Source organism: Podarcis liolepis, assembly GCF_965112155.1.
Source record: "Podarcis liolepis genome assembly, chromosome: 6".
Classification (NCBI taxonomy): domain Eukaryota; kingdom Metazoa; phylum Chordata; class Lepidosauria; order Squamata; family Lacertidae; genus Podarcis; species Podarcis liolepis.
The window spans coordinates 47,799,394-47,825,538 of record NC_139559.1 but is presented as its reverse complement, the minus strand read 5'-3'; the positions used below and the strand labels follow the sequence as shown (position 1 = coordinate 47,825,538).

At 44.4% G+C, this 26,145-nt stretch overlaps 1 protein-coding gene and 1 long non-coding RNA gene across 5 annotated transcripts in view; both read left to right on the top strand.

The window, feature by feature from the left end:
* Positions 1–14,956: 14,956 nt before the first annotated feature.
* The window catches only part of LOC310709587, a 479,424-nt gene continuing 468,235 nt past the window's right edge, over positions 14,957–26,145 (top strand). The window contains exon 1 of the long non-coding RNA XR_014527594.1: positions 14,957–15,237. This is a non-coding gene — a long non-coding RNA (uncharacterized lncRNA). The remainder of the gene's footprint in view (positions 15,238–26,145) is intronic.
* INAVA (innate immunity activator) overlaps positions 17,097–26,145 on the top strand; it is a 32,963-nt gene continuing 23,914 nt past the window's right edge. For 2 of the 4 annotated variants that reach the window (XM_083509393.1, XM_083509390.1), the window contains exon 1: positions 21,089–22,842. The gene's annotated coding sequence lies outside the window, so the exon portion shown is untranslated. Of the gene's footprint in view, positions 17,207–21,088; positions 22,843–26,145 lie in introns of those variants that run through there. The other 2 variants (XM_083509391.1, XM_083509392.1) reach the window with 2 other exon arrangements.

Genomic DNA, 26,145 nt, shown 5'->3' with positions numbered 1-26,145 from the left:
ATTTACCTGCATTATTGCAATAGCATACTGGAGACCCTTGCCTAGAGGTATCCTGAGCAGTGTCAACTCTTTCTATGCATGTATGGAGGGCTCTCTTTCACTCTGCTGTGGAATGAGAGTGTGAAAAGGGATTTTGGATCTCAAACTGGAAGTTTCAGCAGAACCCAGAAAAAAGAATTAAGGGCTGCAATCCTAAACACACTTACGAGGGAGTAAACCCCAAGTGAACATAACAGGAACTTTATTCTGAGTAAACATATGCACAGGATTGTGCTATAAACCAGATGAAACTAATCTAGATTGGAATCAAATGATTCTTCCCATTTTAACATGGAAAGTGTGGGCGGGAAAAATTATTCTTCACAAGAACAGTATAATTCAGGGTCATCTACTGAAACTGGTTGGCACTAAGTCAGGGCAAGCAAAAAGAAGAACTTCATTGCACATAGTTTATTGCTGCATGATATATAATTCATTGCCACAGATATAACTACAGTACTGTCATTACCATAGATTAGTTTTAAGGGTTTAGACAAATTATTTGAGAACAAGAATTTTATTTTTTTTACTAATAGTTATTATCAATAGCAGCAAAAAAATGGAGCCGCCCTAATCAGACCTAGTATATCTTTGTTTGCTGCACATATCATGCATCTCCATCATGCCTTCCATATGAGCTCCTCGGGGGCATCTGGCTAGAGACAGCTAAAAAACTGGGTGGAGTCAGCAACCTTTGTGCTGATCCAATTTAAAATAAAAATCAATATTTCCAACCAATTCTTAATGTTCTCAGTCTGGTGCAGTTGAGCAGGGTATCATTCTTTTGATGCTTACTTCCTTTTCAGTACTAAAACAGTAAGCCAATGCAAGATGTGGCTATGTCCCAAATACTGAAGTATTTCAAGATTATAGCTGTTCTAAGGCAGTTAACAATATACAATTTTATCAATAGTCAATTTAAATTACAGTCAATAAGACTGGTACAATGCTATTCAACAGCAACCAAAAAAACCTCCAGCAGTAGCATATATATGGTAGAACCTTCAATTAAAAGCCACAGAAAGCAAATGAGTTTTTAAAACTTTCTTAAAAGCTTGAACTGATGGAGCCAGTCATACATGTATTGAAAGGACTCCCCCCCCCCCGAAGAATACAACCTCCACAGAGTTTGCCAGCCCAGAGATTTTATGTCCCAAGAAATGAAGAAAGCATGGTGATTGCTTTTAGTGATAGGAGTGGAAAGATGAAACTAGAGTGGGCACAGTCTAGAGAACTGCACGACTAAAAGCCCAGTGGGTACATGACTCCCATTCTCTCCCCTACCCCACAACAAAGAGCAACTCCTCACATTTCATTTGGGGATTTTTTTTTTTTTTTTGCAGGTGAGTTTGCAGTATGCAGGCAATTAAGAGCTACACATCCCACAATGGTCTATTGATGTTTGTTTTTAATTTCTTTTTGCTTTTAACCGTTTTTTTTTAACTTTTTGTGATTTTATTGCTTGGTTTTATGTTTTTATATTGTTGTAAACTGCTGTGGTGTATTTTTATGATACAGTGGTGTGTGTGTTTGTGTGTGTGTGTGTGTGTGTATGTGTGTATATATATATGAACAAATAAATAAATATGGCAAAAAGGTCTCCTGCTTCCCATAGAGATGGGAGCTTTTACAGGTTGGAGTTGTCTTGGAGTGGAAAGCACTAGAGACTTATGGTGCCTATCTGCAGACGTGCAGGTTGAGCAGCCATAGGAGTGCAGAAGGCATTGCACAGCACAGCCAGGCAGTGCTAATCCTAAAGGCACAAAAGTCCCATGTCTCAAGGACTCAAACAAGTCATCCTTCTCTCTAAATAGGGTTTGCAATAAAAAATTAAAAACATTAGCAGATGCACCCAACGGGCTGCCTAGCAAAATGCTGAAAATCACCAGCTGTGTGTACTGGCTTTTTCTCATAACCACCATGTGTCAAAGTTGTTGAGAGAATGGGCCTTAACTCTATGATTCTGCAGTTCTAACTGCAATGCATAAGCTGAAGAACCAACAGCCAGAACAAGCTATAAGAAGAAAGCCCCCAGAACTCACCGTCTTGCAATGAGGATACAAGTCTCTTATTCTTCCTCCTGATGTTCCATTGCTATTGCATGAAAGTTACAGGATGTTTACAGGCAAACTGGTACATAGTCTACCGTTTTATATTTTATTTAAATTGTGGCTTTGCCCATACCAGCAGTGTTCGGATGGCCCGAGACAAAAATTTCCTACTGCCTACTCTGCCAACCACTCAGGATGTGGTCAGCTCAGCAAAAATCTCATTTTCGGTGTCTGATTCATCTCACATACCTTGTGGATACCTCCAAGAGCATTTTCTCATGGGGTACACAGACAGGGCAACCTAGATATGCCCTAAGACTTCAGCCACCTGCTCTGACTTTTGTTGGGAGAAAAGACAGCAAGCACTTCACAAGGAACGTGACCAAGTTATTCTCAGAGTGCAATTCAGCTGTGGACTTGCAGTCGCCTGATGCAACTGAACTAGACCAGAACATAGTGGAATCTGGCTGACTGAGATGTCTTCAGAGGCGTTGACATCAGCTGGAAATTGCTGAATTCCATTCATTTCAGCAGCAGAACCAAGGAGTGTAGAAGCTGGAACAGATTCATGTGTGTGTGTGTATCAGCAGCAGACTTCCAGTGTGAAGTCTGAAGCTCCAACAACTTTTCTGGAGTGTGATTTGGTTGTGCCACCCATAACTGTGTTTGACATACAGTGGTACCTCAGATTAAGTACTTAATTCGTTCCGGAGGTCCGTACTTAACCTGAAACTGTTCTTAACCTGAAGCACCACTTTAGCTAATGGGGCCTCCTGCTGCTGCCGGAGCCCGATTTCTGTTCTCACCCTGAAGTAAAGTTCTGAAGCACTATTTCTGGGTTAGCGGAGTCTGTAACCTGAAGCGTATGTAACCTGAAGCGTATGTAACCTGAGATACCACTGTAATGCAGACAGCATTTGGGAGAGTTGGCCCAGGGGTGTTGGGATCAGTTGGGGATTCATACCAGGAGCCTCTTGGTCTGTGCCCCTTGAGCCTACAGAGTGGAGGAAGCAGCAACAGTATAGTCTTGTTCTCTTGGGTCCCAGAATAGTTTTACCTAGGCAGCACACTGGTTCCTTCTGAGTTGACCTGGTTGTAAATGCTTCCAGGTCAGGGATGATCAATGCCAGACTTGCTAATTTGGTGGTCTAATCGGGGTTCATATTTTCAGTGCAATGGGACGCAAAACACAGTAAGTGGGAAAAGATCAGCACACACTCAAGGTAGTAACTTAAAACGAATTCATTGGTTTAGTGATGTATAATGCGTCATCCAAAGTACAATACCCATCTGACCTGAAGATTTGGCCTCCTCCTAGCATCCTCCAGCCCATATAATTACTGAACAGAATTTGTAAGTTCCCTAGCATGACCTAACTTCTAAGTGACCTAGCATCCAAGCACTTTGAAATAAAAGACATATTTACTTACAGTTGTGGGGCAGGCTCCTGTGGCCTTCAGCTGGGTAGGAGCATGTGAGGGACAGACAGACAGACAGACAGACAGACAAAGATTCTTGAAATATATTTATATTTATCAGGAACTGGACCAGGAAGATGGCACTTCCCAGTGCCATTACTTCTGTAGGCACATAAGATAAGGACCAGCCTACCTCAAGCTGGCACCCTCCAGGTGTTTTGTACTACAACTCCCATTAACCCTACCCAGCATGCCCAATGCTAAAGCAGGTCTGGACTTGGTCAGTGCCTGGATAGGTGACTACCTGGAAACCACATATATGCTGCCTTGGGGTCCATGCTGTAAGGAAGGCAGGATATAATAAGCAAGTTTTTAAGACAAGCTTTGCAAGAGGTTTGTTGTCAAAATTAAAGGTTTAGAATTTACAGCCAAACAGAACCAAGTTGTTAAAATAGGCATATAATCAAAATTGTAAGTCAGTACACAGTGTGTGTAAGATAGTGGAGCATGTTTACTTGCTTTACTTTACCAGATGTTGTTAGTACCCCAAGGTGGTACTCTGGAAGGCTAGCACAGGAAGACAAGATACAGGCAACTATTTTTTTCATTCTAGGTTAAAGTTAAACTAGATTTTTAAAGTGCCAGCTTTTCACTAGTTTGGGTCTTATCAGTGTTGTTGTCATCATGTTACACAAATGGACACGTGTCTCTATATATGGCAGGGTTGGAAACCCCCATGTCATGCATAAACACTGCAGTTGTATATGTGGTCAAGGCACTCTAGACAGCTACATAAACCAGCCTAAAACACTTACACCACCTGCACAAGCTGAGTATATTTTTCAGACACCGCAAAAACCTTCTGCAGAGGTTTACTGTTTCCTTATGTGAGCTAACATCCATTCTTCTAACCATTACACAAATCCCTAGTAAATGACAGGTTGTTCTTCAAAGACATTGTGTTCCACAAATAGGATTAAGAAAGCTGAAAAGGATATGGACTAGCACCAGGCAGCAGATTAGCGGCAAAAAGAAGAACAAAAATGCTTGTAATTTTGCAGAATCAGCAGCTCCAATTATGAATTTGCTGAGCTGGAATCCATTTCAAGGCCTTTTCGTAAATGGGAAAAAACCTCTCCCCATGTTTTGCTGCTGTTGTGTGGGAGACATGGCACATCTGGAAAATTTGCAGTGGCATAACTGCTTTTTAAAAAGTGGGTTAAAATTTATGTATGCATGTTCCTCTTATCCCACACATCACTGAGCTTCTCCTGTTGCAAGAGTGGTATCGGCAAGTGCACACCTTCCATTAAACAGCCACACTAAAAATTAAAGCTACGTCAAGAACTCCCTATTTGTCCCTGCCCTGAGTAAGCATCTCTACTCTGCCGCCATGGCCATTGGTGCAGGATAAAACACAACCCTTGAAAGTGGAAAACAAACAAAATCTCTACACGAAACCAAGATTCTCACTAAAGAAGAAGAAAAAGTCAGCAGGAAAAAAGAGCTCTAAGCTGCCCTTCTTTGTACTGGGTAGTATATGTAAGAGCGAGAGTCTCCTGACTAGTAGCCATACTGAACATATGCCTTCTAGCAGAGCTCTCTGGGTAGTCATAGAATCAGAGAATGGTAGAGTTGGAAGAGACCATGAAGGTCATATAGTCCAAACCCCTGCAATGCAGAAACCTTTCTTGTTTTTTATTTTGTTGTTGCATGTACAGTATTTAGTGCCATGAGTTTGAAGGAACTCTGGAAGTTAATCGGGGAAGCAGTACGATGGATAAATCCATACAGGGTGGAAAGCCTAACAAAGTGAAGTAACTGAAAGTGCTGCATTACATTTTACATATATATATCTGCATTTAGTGCATTGGCTGCCTGTGTCTCATACAGTACACTGGTCAAGAAGCAATAATCAGTGGGGGGTCTCTATTAGAGGTGGCCTTTCCAATAAACAGGAGACAACCACCTGGACAGCAAGATGCCTCCAGCTGTTCCTTCTGAGTGCCTCAGCTATTCTCCTCTGCTGCCTCAGGTGTGGTGGAAGACACTATCCTGTCACCAGGGTTGAAGGAAGATTCGACTGCCCTTCTTGCTGGCTTCTGTGCACAGGAGGGACGGCAGTGCCATCTTGACTTTCATCTCAGGCAGGAAAAAAATATTGGGCCAGCCCTGATCCCTATTAAGTGTAAATCATCTTGAGATGCTTGTTTAGAAGGGGGTTAAAAACAGATAAATAAATAATGATGATAATAAACAAGTGTAAACTCAGTGGCCACAGCAGGTGTGTTTGTTTGCTACCATGTAATATTGAAACGGTCCTTAAATCTAGCATAGTGCTTTACTTGTGGGGTTGCTTTTAAAACAACAATAACACGCACGCCTCCTGTGTCTTTAGTAACTGGGTGAATGCAGAAATTCACTAGATAAAAACTTTCTTATCCTGAGAATTCAGTGATGGGAAAGCTTCACCTGTTGCATTTCTGCTCGCAGCTTTGCTGGTCCTCACTTGGTCCACAGACAGAGATTTCAGAGATAAAGCCCTTTCTGTAATGGGTATTCAATGACGGATAAAGTCTCACCTGTTGGATTTCTGCCTGATCACTGATCCACAGCTGGTTCATGGGCCGACTCAACCCATAAAGCTTCTGACAGCCTTCTTCAGGACAGACCATTTATTTAGCGTCCCGTGTCAACTAGCTGCTTGGAGGGTTTAAAAAGGATTCGGTGTGGTTGTTTTTAGAGGGTTCAAAGATAGATCTCAGGTGGGTGACATCTGCCATCGCACACCAGCAGGGCTTTCCAGGGAAATGCAAACGAAAGCGCCTGGGCGCCACAGAGCAATAACATGAAATATCTCTTGCTTCGCGGGGCCTCCTCTCAGTGTCAACCTTTCCTGGGGCTACCTTCTCGCGGGGAGGCACCCCCCGCCCCTGCCCACTAACTTCTTGTTAGTTTGCCATTGTGTGTTGGGCCGAGAGTGCTGCTAATCCATCACTAATGCGACATTAATAGCCAGCTGCCGCGCACACTTTCCTTCTGGGCTGCCCCGAGGGAGAAGCGCCGCTCTCTCCCCGCGGCCATTCTTTCGCACGTTCGCCCCGGGTCTCCCCGCAGAAAAGCAACCACAGGGGGGTCATTGTGTGGCTTGGAAGAAGCGCTTTGATTCAGCAAATGACTCTTTCCTACCGCCAGGGCCGAGGCAATCCTGGCTGTAGAAAAGGGGGTCCCTGAAGTGAGGCTGTTCCCTCAAAGGGCGAAATTAATCAAACCCACCGACCTAGCAAACAAAAACTCGGTCGGGCCTGGCGTGTTGTTGTTTTTTTACGCCGCATTTCACAGAGACGCTCTCGGGGATTTCACATCTCCGTTGGAAAAGGAGAAGGGCAAGCAAGGCATTCACCCCTCTTTCCTTGGAGGGAGTGGTATGCCCCAGGGACAGATGTCTTCAGATCTTTTTAACATTTGGGATGCCGCCGATGCCGAAGTTAAATGAAATACCGCAAGGGGGGGGGTGGAGAATTTAAGCAAGCGCACCAGAAGCATGGCAGCGGAGAAGCTCGCGCTCCCGGGGGGTAACGGGGAAACTCAAATAAACTGAGCAAATCACACACACACACACACACACACACACACACGAAAGGTAAGTGGAAACAGAGCATAACTTTTTGTAAATGTAAAATTTAGAACTTCTAGCAGCTCACACCAGGTGAGTAAGCGTGCATTCCTTGGAGCTAAAGAGAAATAAGCAAAGAGCACTGCTGAATTAGCTGGTTCCTGGAAGTAATCTGCGACTGCCCAATTGTCGTTTTCTGCCCGGTTGTAGTTTCCTGAAATTTTCTGATTGGCGCTGCCTTTAATGGAAAGAGCAGACTAAAGCTTCTGCGGGGTTTCTTTGGCTTCCAGAGATTTAGGACCTGAACAAATGAATGCCTTAGCTCTGCAGGAAATGTTTTCAGGTTTATTGGGGGGGGGGGGAATAGGCACCGCGATTTCACATTACTACTTGTAAGATACATGTTTTGGCGAGCAACTTGTCTGAAATTGCCTCTCCAATTAGATCAGAGGTGGGTGAACTTTGGGTTTGTTGGGTCTACTTTGTTTATTGTTGGGGGTTTTCCTGGATCTCTCCAATATCAACGAACCAGAGCCAGATGCAAAAGGCATACAACTTAGTATTAAAGAACAGGGTACCTCTGAGCCTTGGGATTTCATTTATGTTGGAGTTTGAATTGCACTTACAGCCCTTTCCCACAGAAGTTCAGTCCTAGTTAGCTTTTTTTATTTATTTCAGCAGCCTAAATGGGGGGTGGGGGGTGGGAGTTGTTGTTGTTATTATTGTTAAATGATTGGGTGTCGGAGACACTCTCCAATCTCTTGCAAATCAGTTGATGGTCTCCCAATAGATCCTGATCTATCTACTGCCTGCTCCTGATTTAAATCAGCTGCCCTGTATTTGACTGCTTCCTCCTCCTGAATAGAACTGTGGCCTAGTGGTAGCTTGCATGGTTCCTTTGTTTTAAGAAAGAAAATTATTGTTTCTGACCACAAAAAGCTTCTTAAGGGGGCAAATCTCAAGGACATATTTTTCCTTGTTTGTTTTTTTTACTGTGTTCTGCTTTCCATGTGAGTTAAAAGTTCTGAGGGTTGAATCTTCAGGTGGTTGCTATAACATTTTTGGCACATAGCAACAAACACAGAAGTTAAGGACTATTACTGAGAAGCATGTGTGAGGCTTAATTTGATCCAGGGCTGAATGGCAGAACCTAACTGGATAATGGATCAGAACCTGACTGGATAATGGGGCACAGCCTAAGAACATGTGCAAAACTAACTTAAAAGCCCCTGTAAGCATGTGCAGAATGCACATCCTTACCACAATGCAATGTCAAGAAGCCCCCACACATCTGGGAGTAGGGCAGGAAATACTTCTAGGCAGTCCTGAGCTATATGATCTCTCACACTAGCCACACACAGCATTTTTGTCGCTTGCATTAAGCTTACATGTTGTAAAGTTGGGCCAGAACTGTGGCATTGGATTTCTGATTTCTCACTCTGCTTGTCATTCCTTGCTCTAACATCTCACTGAGGGATGGAAAGGGTTCCTTTAAACAGTGCACTTTTACTTTTTAAAATGGATTTGCATAGTAACTTTGCACAAGGTAATTTTGGGTGTGTTTTTCTAGTGCTGTGCTTCTATGACATGTGACCCTTGGCTGTTTGTTTGCCTGCATCGGGGATTCAATGCAGTTGCAACAAGGTCACATTCAGTCGGCAGAGCATGAGACTTAATCTCTGGATCATGGACCCCATGTTTGGCAAAAGATTCCTGCATTGCAGAGGGTTGGACTAGATGACCCTTCTGACCCCTTCCAACCCTACAATTCTATGGTCATTTTTAATGCACCTGTTTATGAAGAGGTTGAAGGACCTTAGTGATAGAGTCCTCAGCATTTTATTCAGAATTAAATCCAGTGGATATCAATGGGCTTTTACTTCCTAGTAAGCATGCTTACTAAGTTACAGCTTAGGTATACTGACTATGGCACATGCTATAGCTAATGTATGTGGAATTCACCATGAGGTGGTTTAGGCTGCAATTAGTCAGCCTAAAGTCTGCTGAGTCCCATAGACTTTGGAGGTTGGGAAACAGGTTGGCATAGCAGTTCACCCACAAAACAGTTTTGCAAGAGATGAGACTTGAAACCCAGATTTCTCAGATCAGACCACCACCTTCACTTCTTCGCACCCTATCCCAGCTTTTCCACCCTGTATCATGCACACAGAAACCTTTGCCTACAGAGCACTGGAGCATCGGCACTAAGGCGCAGTATGACAGTCCCTTGAGATCCATGTGCAGACTGAGGCTTCTCTCCCCACTCCCTCAGTTGCTGAAAGTCTTCACCATCAATTCTGAAGCTCCTGTTGCATGGGGGACAGCAATTCATCAAAGCTCTGCTAGTGTGAAATCGGCTTGGTTGGTGGGTGGAATGTTGCAGGTTCCATGCAGGATGGGAAGTAGGCAACTGCAGTGGCCTTTATCTCTCTGGAGCAGAGAAGTTGGCCTCTCCTCCCGGCCTTGATGGGATGATGGATGGCTTGCATGCAGGGGGCACTAAAAGGACATTTGTCCTTCAGTGTTCTTTATTTTCGGAGGGCACGTCTGGCAGCCAGCGGAGAGAGCGAAATGAATCCCTTCAGTGTTGTGGTGTTCCCTCCTGCGTGGCTGTCGAAGCCGACAGAGCCTGGGAGAAGGGAAGATGGGACATGGCTCTTTGGGAGGAGAGCCAAGAGGGATGATTGGAGTATTTATGATAAACTTCCTCCTCATAGTGTGGCTGGGAAGCCTCTCCGGAAAGCGCAATGTAACACAGGTTATTTTGTACAGTGTTTCCTTTGGCAAGGGGAAGCTTGAAAGGGAGGGGAGGAATAGCTGGCTTAAGAAGACAGCCCAATTCTCAGAGACAGGCATACAAAGCTCAAAAGAAGAGGTCGCTGTTTGCAGATCAACAGATTCTTTATTCAGTGGCACCTCCACAGATTGTTCAAAACAGAACGTTTCACATGCATCCTCCAACGCTCAGTTGTGGCTGCTGGATAAATACCTCAACAAAGAGCCAAAGGAGAAAGCAAGCGGGGCCTTTTATTTATTTTAACAGGCCCTGTAATATATGATTCCTATTTTTCATAAGGACTGTTGCCCTTTCATTGAGTAAGTTAGGGAATTCCAAAAAATGGTTTCCCATTGACAGAAGTATTGGGGAAAGTTCAGTGTGTTCTTTCTCCTACATCCCAGAGTCATGAGGTACACATATGTCCATGCTGACAAGGAGAAATATAAAGTGTGAACTGTGGGTGGCAGATGGAGTTGGCTGGTGGCCATTTCTGTTCTTATACTGGGTGCACAGTTATGTTGTACTTTGAGAACCCCCACATTGTTAAAATAACTACAGAGTCACTTTTTTAAAGCACAAACGAAAACATCACCATTTCACTTCTCTCAGCAGCCCCTACAGTAACACTCATAGGGCGACACATTACATTAAATCATAGCTGTCAACTTTCCCCTTTCCTTGCAAGGAATCCTATTCGGAATAAGGGAATTTCCCTTTAAAAAAGGGAACCGTTGACAGCTATGTGTTAAATGAACCCAGCATCCAAAGGAGGCATGATCAAGATTGGCACCACAGCACAGAGGGAAGAGTTGTTATTATCTTTAAATTTATTACCTGCCCTTCACCAGCAGGTCCTAGGGTGGGTTATAACAATTTAATATTCAGAATTAAAAGCAGTTAGAACAGATTACGCTCCCCCCTAAACATACCATGCTCCCTCCCAGGGCTGCCACCTTCAGTCAGGCAAAATAAGACACAGGTTGGGGGGTTGAGGCATGCACACACACTCATGAGGCCAGATCCTCCAACACTTTGGGATGGGGGCTCCCTGCATTCACCCTCCCACCTCCCTCACCACCCTGGCCCCGCTCTTCCCCTCAACTCACATAGATGGGCAGGGGCCAGGGTTAGCCGGCCAGCTCCCATGAGCAATTTGAGCCACAGCTCCAGCTTTTCGCCCATGCTGTTATTGGAAGAGACTTGAGCGCAGAGGAAGAGCAGAGGTCAGGTTGGGATGGCGGAGGGAGCCAAACAGCGGCAGACCCACACCATGCTAGACCATCAGGCGGGGGCTGAGGAGAACCAGTGAGAAGGGAAGGAGGGGGAGAGGGAGGAAGAGGAAGGTCACTCTGTCCCCCTTCTTCTGTTGTCGCTCTCACTGGTCTGGGCTCCTCATCAGCCGCACCCACAGTGACACAACCGCCATTTTGGGCCGGCTGAGCTTAAATATGGGGGAAAGGCTTGAAGTCCAAACAGGACAAGGATACTTTTTAAATATATATAATAATTTTTATTAATTTTTCCAAATATTTTTAAACATGACATACATCTTATATATAATACATAAAGGGGACTTCCGGGTTAGCGCGATCGGCAAATGGCGGATTCCCTCCGAGCCCCAGAGGGAATCGGCTTTGTAGAAGACGGGTCCTGCCGCGGCGGCGATGCGGGGACCCTCAGAAACCAGCGGCGCGGAAGCCTGTGGACCTGGTAACTCGGCAGGCACCATTTGCGCCCTCCCCGACCAGCGAAGAAGCCTTTTTAAAGGCTTCAGAGCCGGTGACGGAGAGTGGTGTGGTGCTGTGAGTGGATCGCTTCTTCTACGGAGTGAAGCCGCGAGCCATGGCCGGAGAGCGCTGACTTCTTCTTTGAACATTTGGGCTCTAAAAGTAACAACCCGTGAGTAATACGGAAATTGGACTTAAAAATTTCCTTTAATTGAATTCGGTACGACCGGGGGAGGTGCTAAAAGGAAGTCCGCCTCCCCCCCCCTTGCAGGCATTTTAAAAGCAAGAATCAGATAACTAAGGTTGTGAGACTGTTTCTCTCTTGTTGAGATAAAAAATTTTAATTCCACGATTTGGCTATATAAGTTTTGTGCTGGAGGACCAGAATTGACTGTGTGAGTTGAAGTTTAACCCCCCCCCCCCCCGGATCCGGGAGCGACCCGAGAGTGAGCCTGTGGAGGATTTAAATAGTTTGACAGCTGTCAAATGAGCTGCCAAAGTCAGGAAATTTGGCTTTGTGCTATCTCTACCGGTTATCTTTGTTATATTGGACTTTAAGCTTTTGGAAATAAGAAATAAGAACAAAATAACCTGATTGTTGGATACTGTAACCAGAATCCCTCTAGAGGGGGTTTGAGATACTACAATGGCTGCAGATGGAAAAGTACAGGCAGAGTTGGATAGAGTGTTTCATTTCCTGGGAATATTGCAAGAGCTGAGTGATGTTATGGCTACAAATCTTATAACCTTGAATTCTAAAGTAAACAACTCTGCTGAAATCGGTGAGGATCTGATTCAAGAAGAATCTGCAGCAGGAAAAGAAGAAATTTGTGTTGTTTTAGAGGAGTCGAATGGAGGAGCTGAAATGCGGCAGGTGGAGAAGGACAACCAGAGGCCTGTCAGGATGGAAGTTAAGGAAAGCAAGGTTCGGATGATGAAAACTTGGTATGAAATGGAGAATGAAGATTGGGGACTCTCTCCTATGGGGAGTCCGAAAGACCTTTGGATTACAAATTCGATAAAGGTGAAAATTGAAGCATTTGGGATATTTGGGACATTGGCATCTGAAAAGACCAAGAAACAGGATCTGGACCTTTTCTTTGAATATGGAGGCCTGGTTGGAAAAAATACAGACCCTAGTGGGTCAAAGCTGCTCCGAGACTTGATGTTCAACATGACGGAATGTCAACAAAACCGGCTGAAAGGGACTGAAAGAGACTTAAGGGCCTCGGACGTGATAGACCCAGGCTGAGAACTGATGGACTGAAAGACAATTTTTGGAGAGCAAAACCGGGAAAGGGGGTGGGGAGATTTTGGAATCCAAAGGGGTATAATTATATGTTTTTATTGGATAAGTTGATGGGTAACAATTATAAAAATTGGGAAACTCGTGAAAGGGAACTTGGGTCGACCTTAGAAAAAGGGGTAAATGTTATGTATTGAAATGAGGTTTAGAAGTTTAAATTCGATAAATTAAGATAATTTAAGTAAAATGTTAATAAGGGATAATTTGGGGATAAGAACTTGTTGAGTTAATTATTGGAATAGGGATGCAAGAAGGGGAGGTGGGGGAAGTCCAGGAAAGTGGTTAAGAAATTAAGATTTTAAAACTATATTTGTTGTGTGTGTGTTGTGTGTTGTGTCTGTTTGTTGTTGTGTTTGTCTAAAAAACTTTTTGAAAACCCTAATAAAAATTATATATATATACACACACACACACACACACACACACACATATATATATATATATATGCTTTCGTAGATTTTCACGGGTACAGGAATGCAGGTTTTGGTGTCTTCGGGTGTCTTCCCGTGTAAGAGTTGGGGTGTCTAGGCGACGTTTCGACGAGGTCTCACTCGTCATCTTCAGGCTGGTGCTTTCGGCTTCTTGTTACTGGAACAGAGCAGGATCTCAGTGTTTGAGTTCCTATAAATACTGTTGAGGGGGTGTGGTGTATAGCCTCCAACGTTCTGGGCAGAGAGGAAGTTCCCAGGTTAGTGTGCCTTTTCTTCTTTTGTTCCTTAATTACTTGAGGGATATCTTGAGTGATTTCTTGAGTGATATTCTGAGTACCACTTAGGTGGGTCATTAAGTGTGGATTAGTTGCTTTAGCACCAGCCTGAAGATGACGAGTGAGACCTCGTCGAAACGTCGCCTAGACACCCCAACTCTTACACGGGAAGACACCCGAAGACACCAAAACCTGCATATATATATATATATATATATATATATGCAGGTTTTGGTGTCCTCGGGTGTCTTCCCGTGTAAAAGTTCCAGTAACAAGAAGCCGAAAGCACCAGCCTGAAGATGACGAGTGAGACCTCGTCGAAACGTCGCCTAGACACCCCAACTTTTACACGGGAAGACACCCGAGGACACCAAAACCTGCATTCCTGTACCCGTGAAAATCTACGAAAACATATATATATATATATATATATATACACATAAAGACCAATTGACCATCTTGGCCTTAGACTTTCCTCCTCTACTAATGGTTTTCTTATTTATGCTCCAATATTGCATTTTGTTATTATTATTATCTTTAAATCCTAATCTTAAATAAATCAATTAAAAATCATACTTGATAATAATTGATAAATTTGACCCTACAAAACTTCTTGTAGCCCTACTTAGTGATGTTAATTGTTTACAATTGTCTTTCAAATACAACAAAAAATTATTCCAGTCTTTCAGAAAGATCTGGTCCTGCTGATTCTGAATCTTCCCAGTTAATTTTGCCAATTCGGCATAGTCCATTAGCTTCATCTGCCACTGTTCTTTCGTCAGAATCTCTTCCTGCTTCCTTCTTTGGGTCAATAATATTCTTGCTGCAGTCGTTGCATAAAGAAACAATGTTTTATCTTGCTTAAGCAAGACAGGACAAGGACACTTTTGTCCAAAAATGGGGTGATTCCCTTTTTCTAGGGATGGGTGGCAACCCTATTCCCTCCCTCCCCCACCAAAAAAAATTATTTACTGTAGGAAGTAAGCTGCTCTTGGGACTGGCTTAGAGAGGAAAGGCTTTAAAATCCCTTCGCCTTACAATCTTGATGGAGGACGCCCGGAATTGCTGTTTTAGAAATACATAAAATGCAGTCGCACATTTAATGTAATGTGTAGTTTGGCCTATCAGTTCACCAAGATTCTGTTCTCTTAAAAGTAAGTGGAGTGAATATATTGGTCAGACCAATAGAAAAGTCTACCAAATTGCGAGGAGCAATTGCCACTCCCAGCCTCCCTCACCCTCCCACCCACTCCAAGGCCAAAACATATAGGTTATCATCACAGTAGAAGGCATTCACCACCTGTCCAGGAGTAATAAAGATACAGGGACTGACCATTAGGTCCAGTCGCGGATAACTCTGGGGTTGTGGCGCTCATCTTGCTTTATTGGCCAAGGGAGCCAGCATACAGCTTCCGGGTCATGTGGCCAGCATGACTAAGTCACTTCTGGCGAACCAGAGCAGCGCACGGAAACGCCGTTTACCTTCTTACCAGAGTGGTACCTATTTGTCTACTTGCACTTTGATGTGCTGGAGCTCACCCCGTCGTGGGGATTCGAACCGCCAAACCGCCGACCTTCTGATAGGCAAGCCCTAGGCCAGGGGTCAGCAAACCTTTTCATCAAGGGGCCGGTCCACTGTCCCTCAGACCTTGTGGGGGGCCGGACTATATTTTGAAGGGGGAAAAAAGAATGAATACCTATGCCCCACAAATAACCCAGAGATGCATTTTAAATAAAAGGACACATTCTACTCATGTAAAAACACGCTGATTCCTGGACCGTCCATGGGCCAGATTTAGAAGGCAATTGGGCCAGATGCGGCCCCCAGGCCTTAGTTTGCCTACCCATGCCCTAGGCTCTGTGGCTTAACCCACAGCCCCACCCTCACTGGAGTAATAAGCATAATCTAACCCCACATTTCTTACTTGCTGGGGACAGGGCGGGAGGAATGGAAGATGCTGCATACTAGCGACCTCTACTGGCACAAGTATAATTATTCAAATAATGCAAATACAGTAGTAGAAACAGAAAGTGCTTGAGGAATTCAGTCTGCAGATTTTTCTACCTGATCTGTATCTCTTTGCCTAATATGCAGATTGGAGCTTAGCTATACACCAAATATTGGAATGAATATTTGTGCTGATGAGTGTTTTATTTATTAACCACAGGACAGTTTGCAACAAAAGATAAGCAATATGAAACATAATACTGTACATTATAAGCAGAAACATTAAAAATAATTATCATACAGCACATAAAAAAACATAATTAGCAGCATCACAACATAAAAAATGACATCAGCCTTTAAATATCTTTTTTTTTAACATGAGTTTTTACCTGGTTTCTGGTAATATAAAGTGGATCCTCCAGTGTCCAAGATATCTGGAGTCTACACGTTGAGGAAGGTTGGTTTAAATATTTTAAAAAATGCATTTAGATACATATTTTGCAATAAGAATGTATCTATACATTTAAATCATATTTTGAGAGAAAATACACATTTAAATATGCATCAAAGTATGTATTTACCTGCTTTTGAGAGGAAGTCAAAAAGAAATTTGCAGATCGTTGCAATGTGCAAAAATGTCCTGGACTGGAAATACACATATAAACCCATTCCTACTATATGCATAGCACCCTTGCCTGTTTATTTGCCATGGATTAAATAGAAGTTCTCTAGCTTGTTTGTTGCACAACCTTGCCTTTTCATTCTTTGAGAAGAATCAAAGAGAAGAAGCAGAGTTGGAGGTTATCTAAGTCATTTTCAGAAGACCTTGACTTGGTTTCATCAGGAGGTGGTTAGATCCCAGGCATTGTTTCCAGATGCTCCTTTAAGCACTTGGGAAGTGAAAATTGCCAGGGGCGGATCAGCTTATCAGTACATACTGGACAAACAGTTTACTTCTGGGGCCTTTTCTTGCGTATGCTTACCACCTTTTTCCTGCAAAAACTCCTTTGCCTTTAACACCTGCGTTCCCAGCAAACATTCAAGAGAGTGAAGCATTTCTAGAAATGGCTAGCCAGGTGAGGTGGAGCTGCCATGCTAAGTTCCTGGCAGGAGGGTCTCTATTATTTACCTGCACAAAGGGTGGATTGGTACAAATGCACCTGCTGGAATGCCAAATTGGTGGCATTGATGTGTTTGCCAGGTAGAGGGCCTTCTTGGTGGTGGCGCCCACCCTGTGGAACACCCTCCCATCAGATGTCAAGGAAATTAACAACTATCTGACTTTTAGAAGACATCTGAAGGCAGCCTTGTTTAGGGAAGTTTTTAATGTTTGATGTTTTATTGTGTTTTTAATATTCTGTTGGGAGCTGCACAGAGTGGATGGGAAAACCCAGCAAGATGGGCAGGGTATAAATATATTATTATTATTATTATTATTATTATTATTATTATTATTTATTAGCACTCTACTGACCTCCTCACCTCACTTCTTCCCAGTAAGCCAAGAGCATCCCACCTGCCAGGAATCTAGCATAATCAATCCACTTCACCCAGCAAGCTGCTTTGGAGCATTTCTCATCACTACATCTTGGGAAAAAACTTTGCCTGTGTTGCAGGTCAGTTTTATTTATTTATTATTACGTCTGTATCCCGCCTTTTCCCCAAGGAAGTCATTTTATCCTCACAGCAACCCTGTGAGCTAGGCTAGGTTAAGTGATAGGGAAGGGCCCAAGGTTTCACGGCTGAGTAGAGATTTGAACCCTGGTCTCCCAGGTTCAGCGTTCTAACTGCTGCACCACACTGGCGCTCTCATCAAAAGAAAACAATTTGCTAGTGTTCGAAAACAGTTGCTCCCTTGTTGCCCCACCGTAACCCCCCCCACTCAAATATTAAATATAAAGAAACAGATTAGGACCAGAGAGCAGATGATCCTGCGCTGTGTTTGTGGGGTGCTTCCAGACACGGGAGTGTTGTCTGATGGGTGCTACACATGCATGCATTTTTTTTCAAAACACTCACACGTTGTTGGCATCAAAATGCTGGCCTGTATTTTCCCCCATTTAATCTTTATTTATCCTTTCCAAGGGAAATCGGAGGGTGGTGGAAAACCTGTTTCCAGTGACTCATTTGTGATACCTAAACAGCCTGTTTGCAACATAAAACTGCTCTTTTTTAGATTAAGTAGCTAAGTCAGAAGGAAGAAAATACAAGAAAATGAGAAATCTAAAGGCGAAAGCAAGAAAAAAGGAAAAGAAAGAAAAAACTAAAGATAGAGAGTAAAATAAAAGGACTTCTGGCTCTCTGCAGCTACATATGATATTCTTTCTTTAAGATCCAACCATTCTATAGTCTTTAAACCAGTATTTTTTTTCAATTTTCAAATCCAGATATTACAAGTTCATTTTCTCTTTCACGCAAAAAATCCATAAGAAATTTCCAATCCTTTGCAAACATTAGTAATTATTTTTCTCTTATTAAACATGTTGGCAATTGTGTTTTCTATGGATGGCTGTTTGCTCCGATTCAGCAGTAAAGCATGGGATTTCGCAGAGAAAGAGCCAAGGCAAACAAAAACAAAAACCCTGCTCAGATAATGGAGCTTTAAAGTGCAGACCTGTGCCTGGAAAGTGCAGTGCAGAAGGAAGTCTGCATGAGCCCTGAGTTCAAGAGGCGCTGATTTGGTAGTTCCTCATTAAAGTGCTTTTGAAAAATTATTTCTCCTCCATCCCTAGCAAACACTTATAAAAGTCTTGCTGTGCTCTCCAGACACCAGTTCCAGACTTTAATGGTCACCCCCGCCTCCCGTGATGCTGTCTGAACACACATCACCCTGCTGTGTGGCAGGGCCTGTCCAGTTTTGCACCTAGACAAAACTTTCAAATTCTGTCTGGCAAAAAGATGATGATCCATCCCTGGCCATGTGCTGGGCCTTTCTTTCTCTGCTTGCTGTCTGGATCTGTCTGCGTGATCCAGGAAATCTTCACACCATCACCAGAAAAGGCAAAAGTCATGCATCAGTCACTGTCTCTAAATAGGTACACAATGGGTGATTAGATTAGTCGCTGACTGTTTCTTTGAAATGATGCGTTCTGTCGGCTGGTGCTTTCAGAACTTGGTTTGCACACTGTCTTTAGAGCATCCGAGTGGAATAAACCTCTTCAGATGCTGTATATCAAATTGTGTGGCCTTGTCCATTGGAGATGTAATACCCTCTGATAAAGAAAGAACATACTACACCTTCCGTAAAGGTTTGAAAGTTCTTAGTCACCCGGCAGCCTTGTCTGTAAAGGTAAAGGTAAAGGGACCCCTGACCATTAGGTCCAGTCGCGGACTACTCTGGGGTTGCAGCGCTCATCTCGCTTTACTGGCCAGCATGACTAAGCCGCTTCTGGTGAACCAGAGCAGTGCACGGAAACGCCGTTTACCTTCCTGAGCAATGGGAGCTCACCCCATCGTGGGGATTCGAACTGCCGACCTTCTGATCGGCAAGTCCTAGGCTCTGTGGTTTCACCCACAGCGCCACCTGCATCCCTTGTCTGTATCTGCAGCCAAATACCTAGCTGGCTGGTGGCACCCACTGTTTCCCCAAAAAGGTGCAGTTAGGGTGACATATGCATGAATTGGGGCATTTGGGGTAGAAAGATAATGGGGCAGTTGAGTGCAGCATGTTGCAAGTGAGCATAATATATGAGATTGTAGTATGTGTTTGCTGCTTATTTCAGGCCCAGGGGCCAAATGTGGTAATCTGGATCCCTCCATCCCTTAGGGCTCTTTCCAGGCAATACCACCCACCGGCTTTACCTCACACCCTCCTTGAGTGTTTTTTGGCTGGGCTGCAATGTGCCCTTGAGCTCTCAGACTGATTATCGCTTGCCTAAATGGAGGAGAGAGGGAGATGTGTGTGTCGAAACTAGCGTACTATACAAAGGTAAAAATTACATTCATTGTTCTGCCCACTTTGCCAGAGCTAAGGCTCCTGCTAGTGCAATGGGGCTTCCCCCACTTCCCCCCAAATCCACTTTGGAGAGTCATGAGAACCCCCCAGAACAGAATGTAGGGAGAGGAGAAACAGAATAGTTCTGTCTGGCAATTACAAATGCTCATGCTGATCTGCCTCAGCAAGGCAGCACCATGTAAAGTGCGTTACATTAGTACGTGTGACTGTGGCAAAGTCTGCCTTCCTCAGGACAATTTGCAGCTGGCACATCCCCAATATTGTGGAAAAGCACCCTTGGCCACAGCTGTCACTTGTCAATTCAGAAGCCGTGGTGGACTCGGACGTGCTTCCAAGTTGGAAATTTGCTCCTTAAGAGGGGACTGCAACTCCATTCAGAATGGGCTGGATTCCGTGAAAAGATCCTCTGCCAGAACCTCCATCTTGCCTTGATTGAGCTTCAGTTTGTCTGTTACATTATACCCCTCGTGAGACAGATTCTTCACACTTACAATGAGCAGAATTTTCAGGCTTTATAATGATATAATATGGAAAAAGCCAGCTGTCTTAACTCTACAGCTGCTCCCACAACTCCACAGTATATAGATAGATTACTGATAAGCCTAATCAGTGGCCGTATTGTATGACGGTCAGAGTTGAAGGGAAGATTACCACAAATATACTTTGGCATTTTACCTTGAAGTGTGGTAAACAAGCCCAGAGGGTTTCTTCCTCTGAATAAACACCACACATTTCTTCAGTAACCCGTAGAGCAGAGTGAGTAAAGTTTCCAGGGTAAGATTTTTGAGCTGTTCTGCGTGTTTGCCTGAACTGCAAATTAGTTGCTCAGAGCGGACTAAGAGGAAGCAGTTGTTATGACTGATAATCTTAATTAAAATAAATTAATTTATACCATGCCTAAGTGGCAATCATTTTGCAAGCACCATCTTATTCACCCAACACTATAATACAGGTTATTCCTGCTTCGCAGATGGGGGATGGGGGCAGAGAAGCAAAATTTGCCCAAGGGAGTCCATTGGCTGAATTTTTGAAGTCTTCAAAAGTTCCAAGGTTCACATTTTATCCAGTGTGGTCTTGTAAGGGCTAAGCCAAGAGCAGCAGTCTGAGGTGGGAATCAAGAACCGTAGAACTAAGTCATCAGAACCAAAGAACAAACTGGGAAGCAGGGTTAAGAAACAAGACAGGAAGTTGGCTGGGTCAAGAAGAAGCCACACCTTAGGGCTGAAAAGCAAATCAGGACTGTAGGAAAAACTGGGAGGCAGAATCAACAAGCAAGCCAGAACCAAAGAGCAACCAAGATATCAAAGCATGCAAAGACCTAGGAAGGTATTGTTTCTCAAACAAGTTTCAGCTGCAACAGGAAGCCTGCTTATATTGGAGTTTCCAATAACTAGCCTGGGTAAGCCTTTATTGAGCACCCAGGGTCTGAGAATACTTACTGTGAACCTCCCCCTGGAGTTCAACTACCACTATGGAACATCTACCCGCAGATCCCACTAGTGGTTAAGCGTTGGGTATGAAAACAAGGAGCCCAGACTGTAATAGCAGCTTGTTTCCAAAGGGCAGTATGGGGAATCTATGCTCAAATAACTATTTGTTGCTTCTGATGTTTGGTTGGGAACAAGTGAGGAAACAGCTGCACAGAGAACGATTGGGTTTTGGCAATATAGGAAACAACTTGATTTTCTGCGCCCTATTCTGAAGTACACTACTGGAGCAGGTGTCTTAAAAATGGTCTCCAAGCAACGTCTCTTCATCAGCGCTTCACTTTCTCCATGTCAGCACAGGCTGCAAGGCAGCTTCTGTGTAGAAGTAGTGAGGCTTTTGAGACTGACTGGGGACGGTATAACCAGTGGGTTTGAAAAATGATAGCAAATGCCCTCCTCTTTGTGCCTTTGAATTAGCTGTGATGCACCCCCCACACACCCACACCCCCCCTCTTATTTGCTGTGCTGTCCAAAGGGAAATGCAGCTGGACCCACACAGCTTCTGCCCTCAGTCGCACCTTGAGCAGGCTGGATCAGGCCAGTGCCCCATCTAAGTCAGCATCCCAATGGCCTGCCAGATGCTTGTGGGAGACAAGCAGGACCTGAGCACAAGAGCACTCCGCCCCCCCCCCAAGTTTGAAACAGCTGTGGGAGGAAGGGGGGCTTGACCCTTCCCCTGCCTACTTCTTTCTCACTGCAATTTCTGCCCAAAGGCTGTTTTCCTTGCTTGCAAAGGTAAACATGATCAGGAATTAAAAACAGTGGAGAGGAAAATGTATTGCAGGGGAAGGGAAGGAGGGGCAGTGAAATAGTGGCAGATGTGGGGAGAGGAAAGCACCCCTCTTTTACTGCTGCAGACCACCATCTTCCCTAAGTTGTTTTTCCTTAATACAGTGGTACCTCGGGTTACAGACGCTTCAGGTTACAGACTCCGCTAACCCAGAAATAGTATCTCGAGTTAAGAACTTTGCTTCAGGATGAGAACAGAAATCGTGCTTCGGCAGCGCGGCAGCAGCAGGAAGCCCCATTAACTAAAGTGGTGCTTCAGGTTAAGAACAGTTTCAGATTAAGAACGGACCTCCGGAACGAATTAAGTACTTAACCCGAGGTACCGTTGTAGTAGCAGTTGTAGTAGCAGCAGCAGCAGCAGCAGCTGTCAGGGTATTGTTAAATGTGTTTGAATGTAATGCATAGTAGTTTTACCCTCAGTACCAAGTACAAAACAGTGTTATAAAAAGTGGCCCCTGAGCTTTCTGAAGTGTAGCAACATCTGGTATCCAAATACTAATGATCTCATTACTTATCATCGGAGGGCTCAGAGTATGTTTATATTGCAATGAGTTATAAGTGTGGAATCAAATTAATTTTGGGTATGCAATGCCTGTGTGTTGGTCTGGATCTGGCTGCAGTGAAAGCAAACATACTGCTGCTTTCTCTTTTTCTTAAGGATCAGTTCAGGGGCGAGGGAGGGATTCCTGAAAGAGGCTGTCCCTCTAGTCCCTCCCCTTTGGTGCCATGTGTTGGCTTGTCCTTCTGTGCCTGGAAGGATTTGGCTGTGCTGATTCCACTGTGGCTGAAAAGGTATTGCTCACCTGCCCCTCCCCTCTGACTCAAGTCAAAACAAGTAACACAGTTTCTTTGGCAGAGCAAGACAGTGCCTGGAAGAGGGAAGCAGCCGAGGGGTCGGAAGTGTGAACTCAACAAAAAATCCAGCAGCTTTGGAGATTGGAACACTAGGACGGAACTGGCTTCCTCTCGCTCATTTTTCTCCTGATACCAGCTATTCTGAATCAGGGACCGAGCCCAGCAGGTAAGGGAGTCCTGTTGCTTTCTGATTCGAAAAGGGAGAGAGGGCTGTTGTTTATTGATGATCAATATTTCCAAATCATTAGAAAATGTTGTGGAGTATTTATTTTTCGGAATGTAAGTATCCAGCTTCCTGGTGTTCATGAGATAATTAGACATAGAATGGGACCTGTTACTTTATTGAGAATCCATTAATACTTGGTTACATTTTTTTTAAAAAAACAGCTCTGGTGAAATCAGCAATTCTCTTCCTCTTCTCTGTGGGTTATTTCACATGTTGCAGATTCCCTGCTTAAAGGAAGTCACAACTATAGCATTAAAATCCACAGATGGGTTGCCATGCGTTGCATGTGCAAGCTTTTTGTCCTGGTTGTGGCTTCGTGGCTTCTGAGTGTATGCGGTTACATCTACATGCTGCCTGCCTGTGATTTCTTACATGGAAGTTGTTTTTGTATTGGAAATCCATAATATGAGGTGCAGCTCTTGGTCTGCTGGGACCCTGGGTGCTGCCCTGTTGTTCGTTCTCTCTCTCTCTCTCTCTCTCTCTCTCTCTCTCTCTCTCTCTCTCTCTGTCATCCCTGTTTCTGCGGGGCAATGCAGATGAAGTTCTCCTGGGCTAAAAGGTGGGAAGGCAGCCCGGTGGCTGGAGGCAGAGCAGAGACAGAAAGGGCCTCAAGACAATATCATTTTCTGTGCTGATTATCTTGCCTGGTGGGAGGAAGGAACATTTGAAGTTTTTGGCAGGGACTGTATGCACATAGGAATGTAGGGTCCTGCAAAACTGGGGTTATTTCATGATGCTTTTATCCAGCCAGTAGTAACTGGTGAAGTGATACATTGGGGAGTAAGAGGCTGCCACCAATGAGGGATTACCAAAGGGCCGGCGAGCTAGATGCCTTTACCAGAGGGATGTGGCAGCAGAGATATAGGGGCTGCTAGGTCTGCAGGCATATGGCAGCTGGGCATGAGCTATGATACCAGCAGCCGACAATGGTTGTCAAATACCGTCGTACCTTGGATCCTGAATGCCCTGGAACTTGGATGTTTTGGCTCCCGAACGCTGCATACCCAGAAGTGATCGTTCCACTTTTTGGAACCCGAACGTCCAATGGGGCTTTTGTGGCTTCTGGTTGGCTGCAGGAAGATTTGATTTTCAAACATTTTGGAAGTCGAATGGACTTCCGGAACAGATTCTGTTCGACTTCCAAGGTATGGCTTTACCTGCAAGGTGCTGACTTGGCACCCTCACATGCCCCGGGCACTAATTCGTCAGATAGGGGCCCCTTATCCCTTGGCCACCATTCAATGTCCTCAGTGCACTGAGCGCCCCTTTTAAGCTCACTGCCTCATCTGCCAGCTGCTTCAGGCGATCTCCTAGTCCTACACATTTGCTGGCCAGCTCCACATTATGGAACTGGGCTGGGGATAGTCTTGGTATGGCTGGGGTTAGTGGTGGTGTTCTTCATTTGTAGGAAGTGTTTCCTTGAGCAGTGCAAAAGGGGAACACAGCCTTCAGTGGCAGCGGGATTGTGGGGAGGACCCCTAAACATTGGGGCGGGGCGTGTACATATAAGCCATTTCAAAATGGCACAGGGAGTAACTTGACAACTAGTATTGCTTCTAAAGGCACTATCCGCTTGCTATCCAGGACACCAGACCTCTTCCCTATACTGACCGAAGTGCAGCAGCCATTCTTGTTGGAGGCAGGCAGGGCCAGCCCTGCCATTGCACAGAGTAGGGCCACCACCTCAGGCAGCTGGTTGTGTATGTCATGCAAGGGCAGCAAATTCTCAAATTTTGTTTTTCCCCTTATTATATTTTTCCTGCTATAGGGGTTGCTTTTGGGATTTGCTGCCTCGGGTGTAAACATAACATTTCCAGCCTGAGATGTAGTGTGGCTTGAGGTGGGACGGGTGCCACTTGCTGCTTCACCTCGGGCAGCAAAATATATTGTGCCAACTCTGGGCTAGTGTTGCTGCTTCCCAGCAATTGGGGTTTCGTGGTTTCGCAGCTGAAACGCCACCGAATTCATTTTTGGTGCAATCATTTTTCTGGTTTTCTGAAGTCTGTGGTATTCTTCCAGGCAAACAGATACATTTTGAAGATACGCTTCAGTGCTGAGTATATTTTAGCCGCATGTTGGCAGCTGATACAAACAGGGAGAATATAGCAAACGAGGTATAATGGGAAGGTATTGAATTGTGGGAGCTCCCACCTGGATATGTGGAACCCTTCCTTCAGTGGAGGCAAAATAGACAGCCAAGCTTTTCAGGGTGTGGGGTATCTGGGAGGCTCCTTGGGGGAAAGGTGGTGATAATTATTGCTTAGTATTGAGATTTTAATCTCTTAATTGTTCAATTAATCAATTAAAACTGCACAGTTAATTAAAAATAATAATTCAGCTAGTTGGCAGCCCTGTTTCTGCCTTGGTGTGTAGAAGACAAACGAAAAAGAGCTCATTCAGCATGAGTTACTTTTAAAACTGCCCAGGGGGTTGTTTAAACATCTCTGTGACTATGGTGGGGGCAGGAGGAGGGCTTTGACTCACAGTCTGGGATTGGGCACCTGGAGGACTTTTCCGGATTATTGGTTTATTGCACGATAAACACACAGTTGTCCGTATTATGGTGGTAAATGTCTGACATGTCTTTCCTGAAGTAGGGGGTCTGTTCTGGCCAGGGATATTGTGTTTTCTGAGCACACGAATTGCTGTGATGTGGAATTGTAACACATTTGCCATAGCTTGCCCATCTATTTGTAGCGTTCAGCTCTGTCTGGACCATGATACTGTTTTGTCTCTATTACAGAGATGGGTAGAGAAACTCTGGCCTTCCAGGTGTTGTCATTGGACTCCCACTCCCATCATCCCCAAGCTAGTACAGCCAATGGTCAGGAATGATGGGATCTGAAGTCCAACAATGAGGGTCATAGGTTCACTATCTATTGTTTTTGACATTGCTGGTGGCAAGCAGCATTCGTCATAGGGACATGGGAGGCTTCCTGAGCCCAACGACTGGTGTGCTTAGCTCATTACTGTCTCCGCTGACTGGCAGCAGCTCTCCAGGGTTTCAGGGCTCTCTCCCAGTCCTACCTAGAGATGCTGGGATTGAATTTGGAACCTTTTACATGCCAAGTGTGTGCTATGCCACTGAGCCACAACTGAGATTATGTCCCAGTAACACTGCGACATATTTCCCTTCCCAGTCTTGCACAATTATATAAACTGTGTGTGTGTGTGTGGTGTGTTTTGTTGCTGCTGCTGTACTTATTTCTCTGGAGTAGAATGTGCCCTTGCTGTATTATTCCA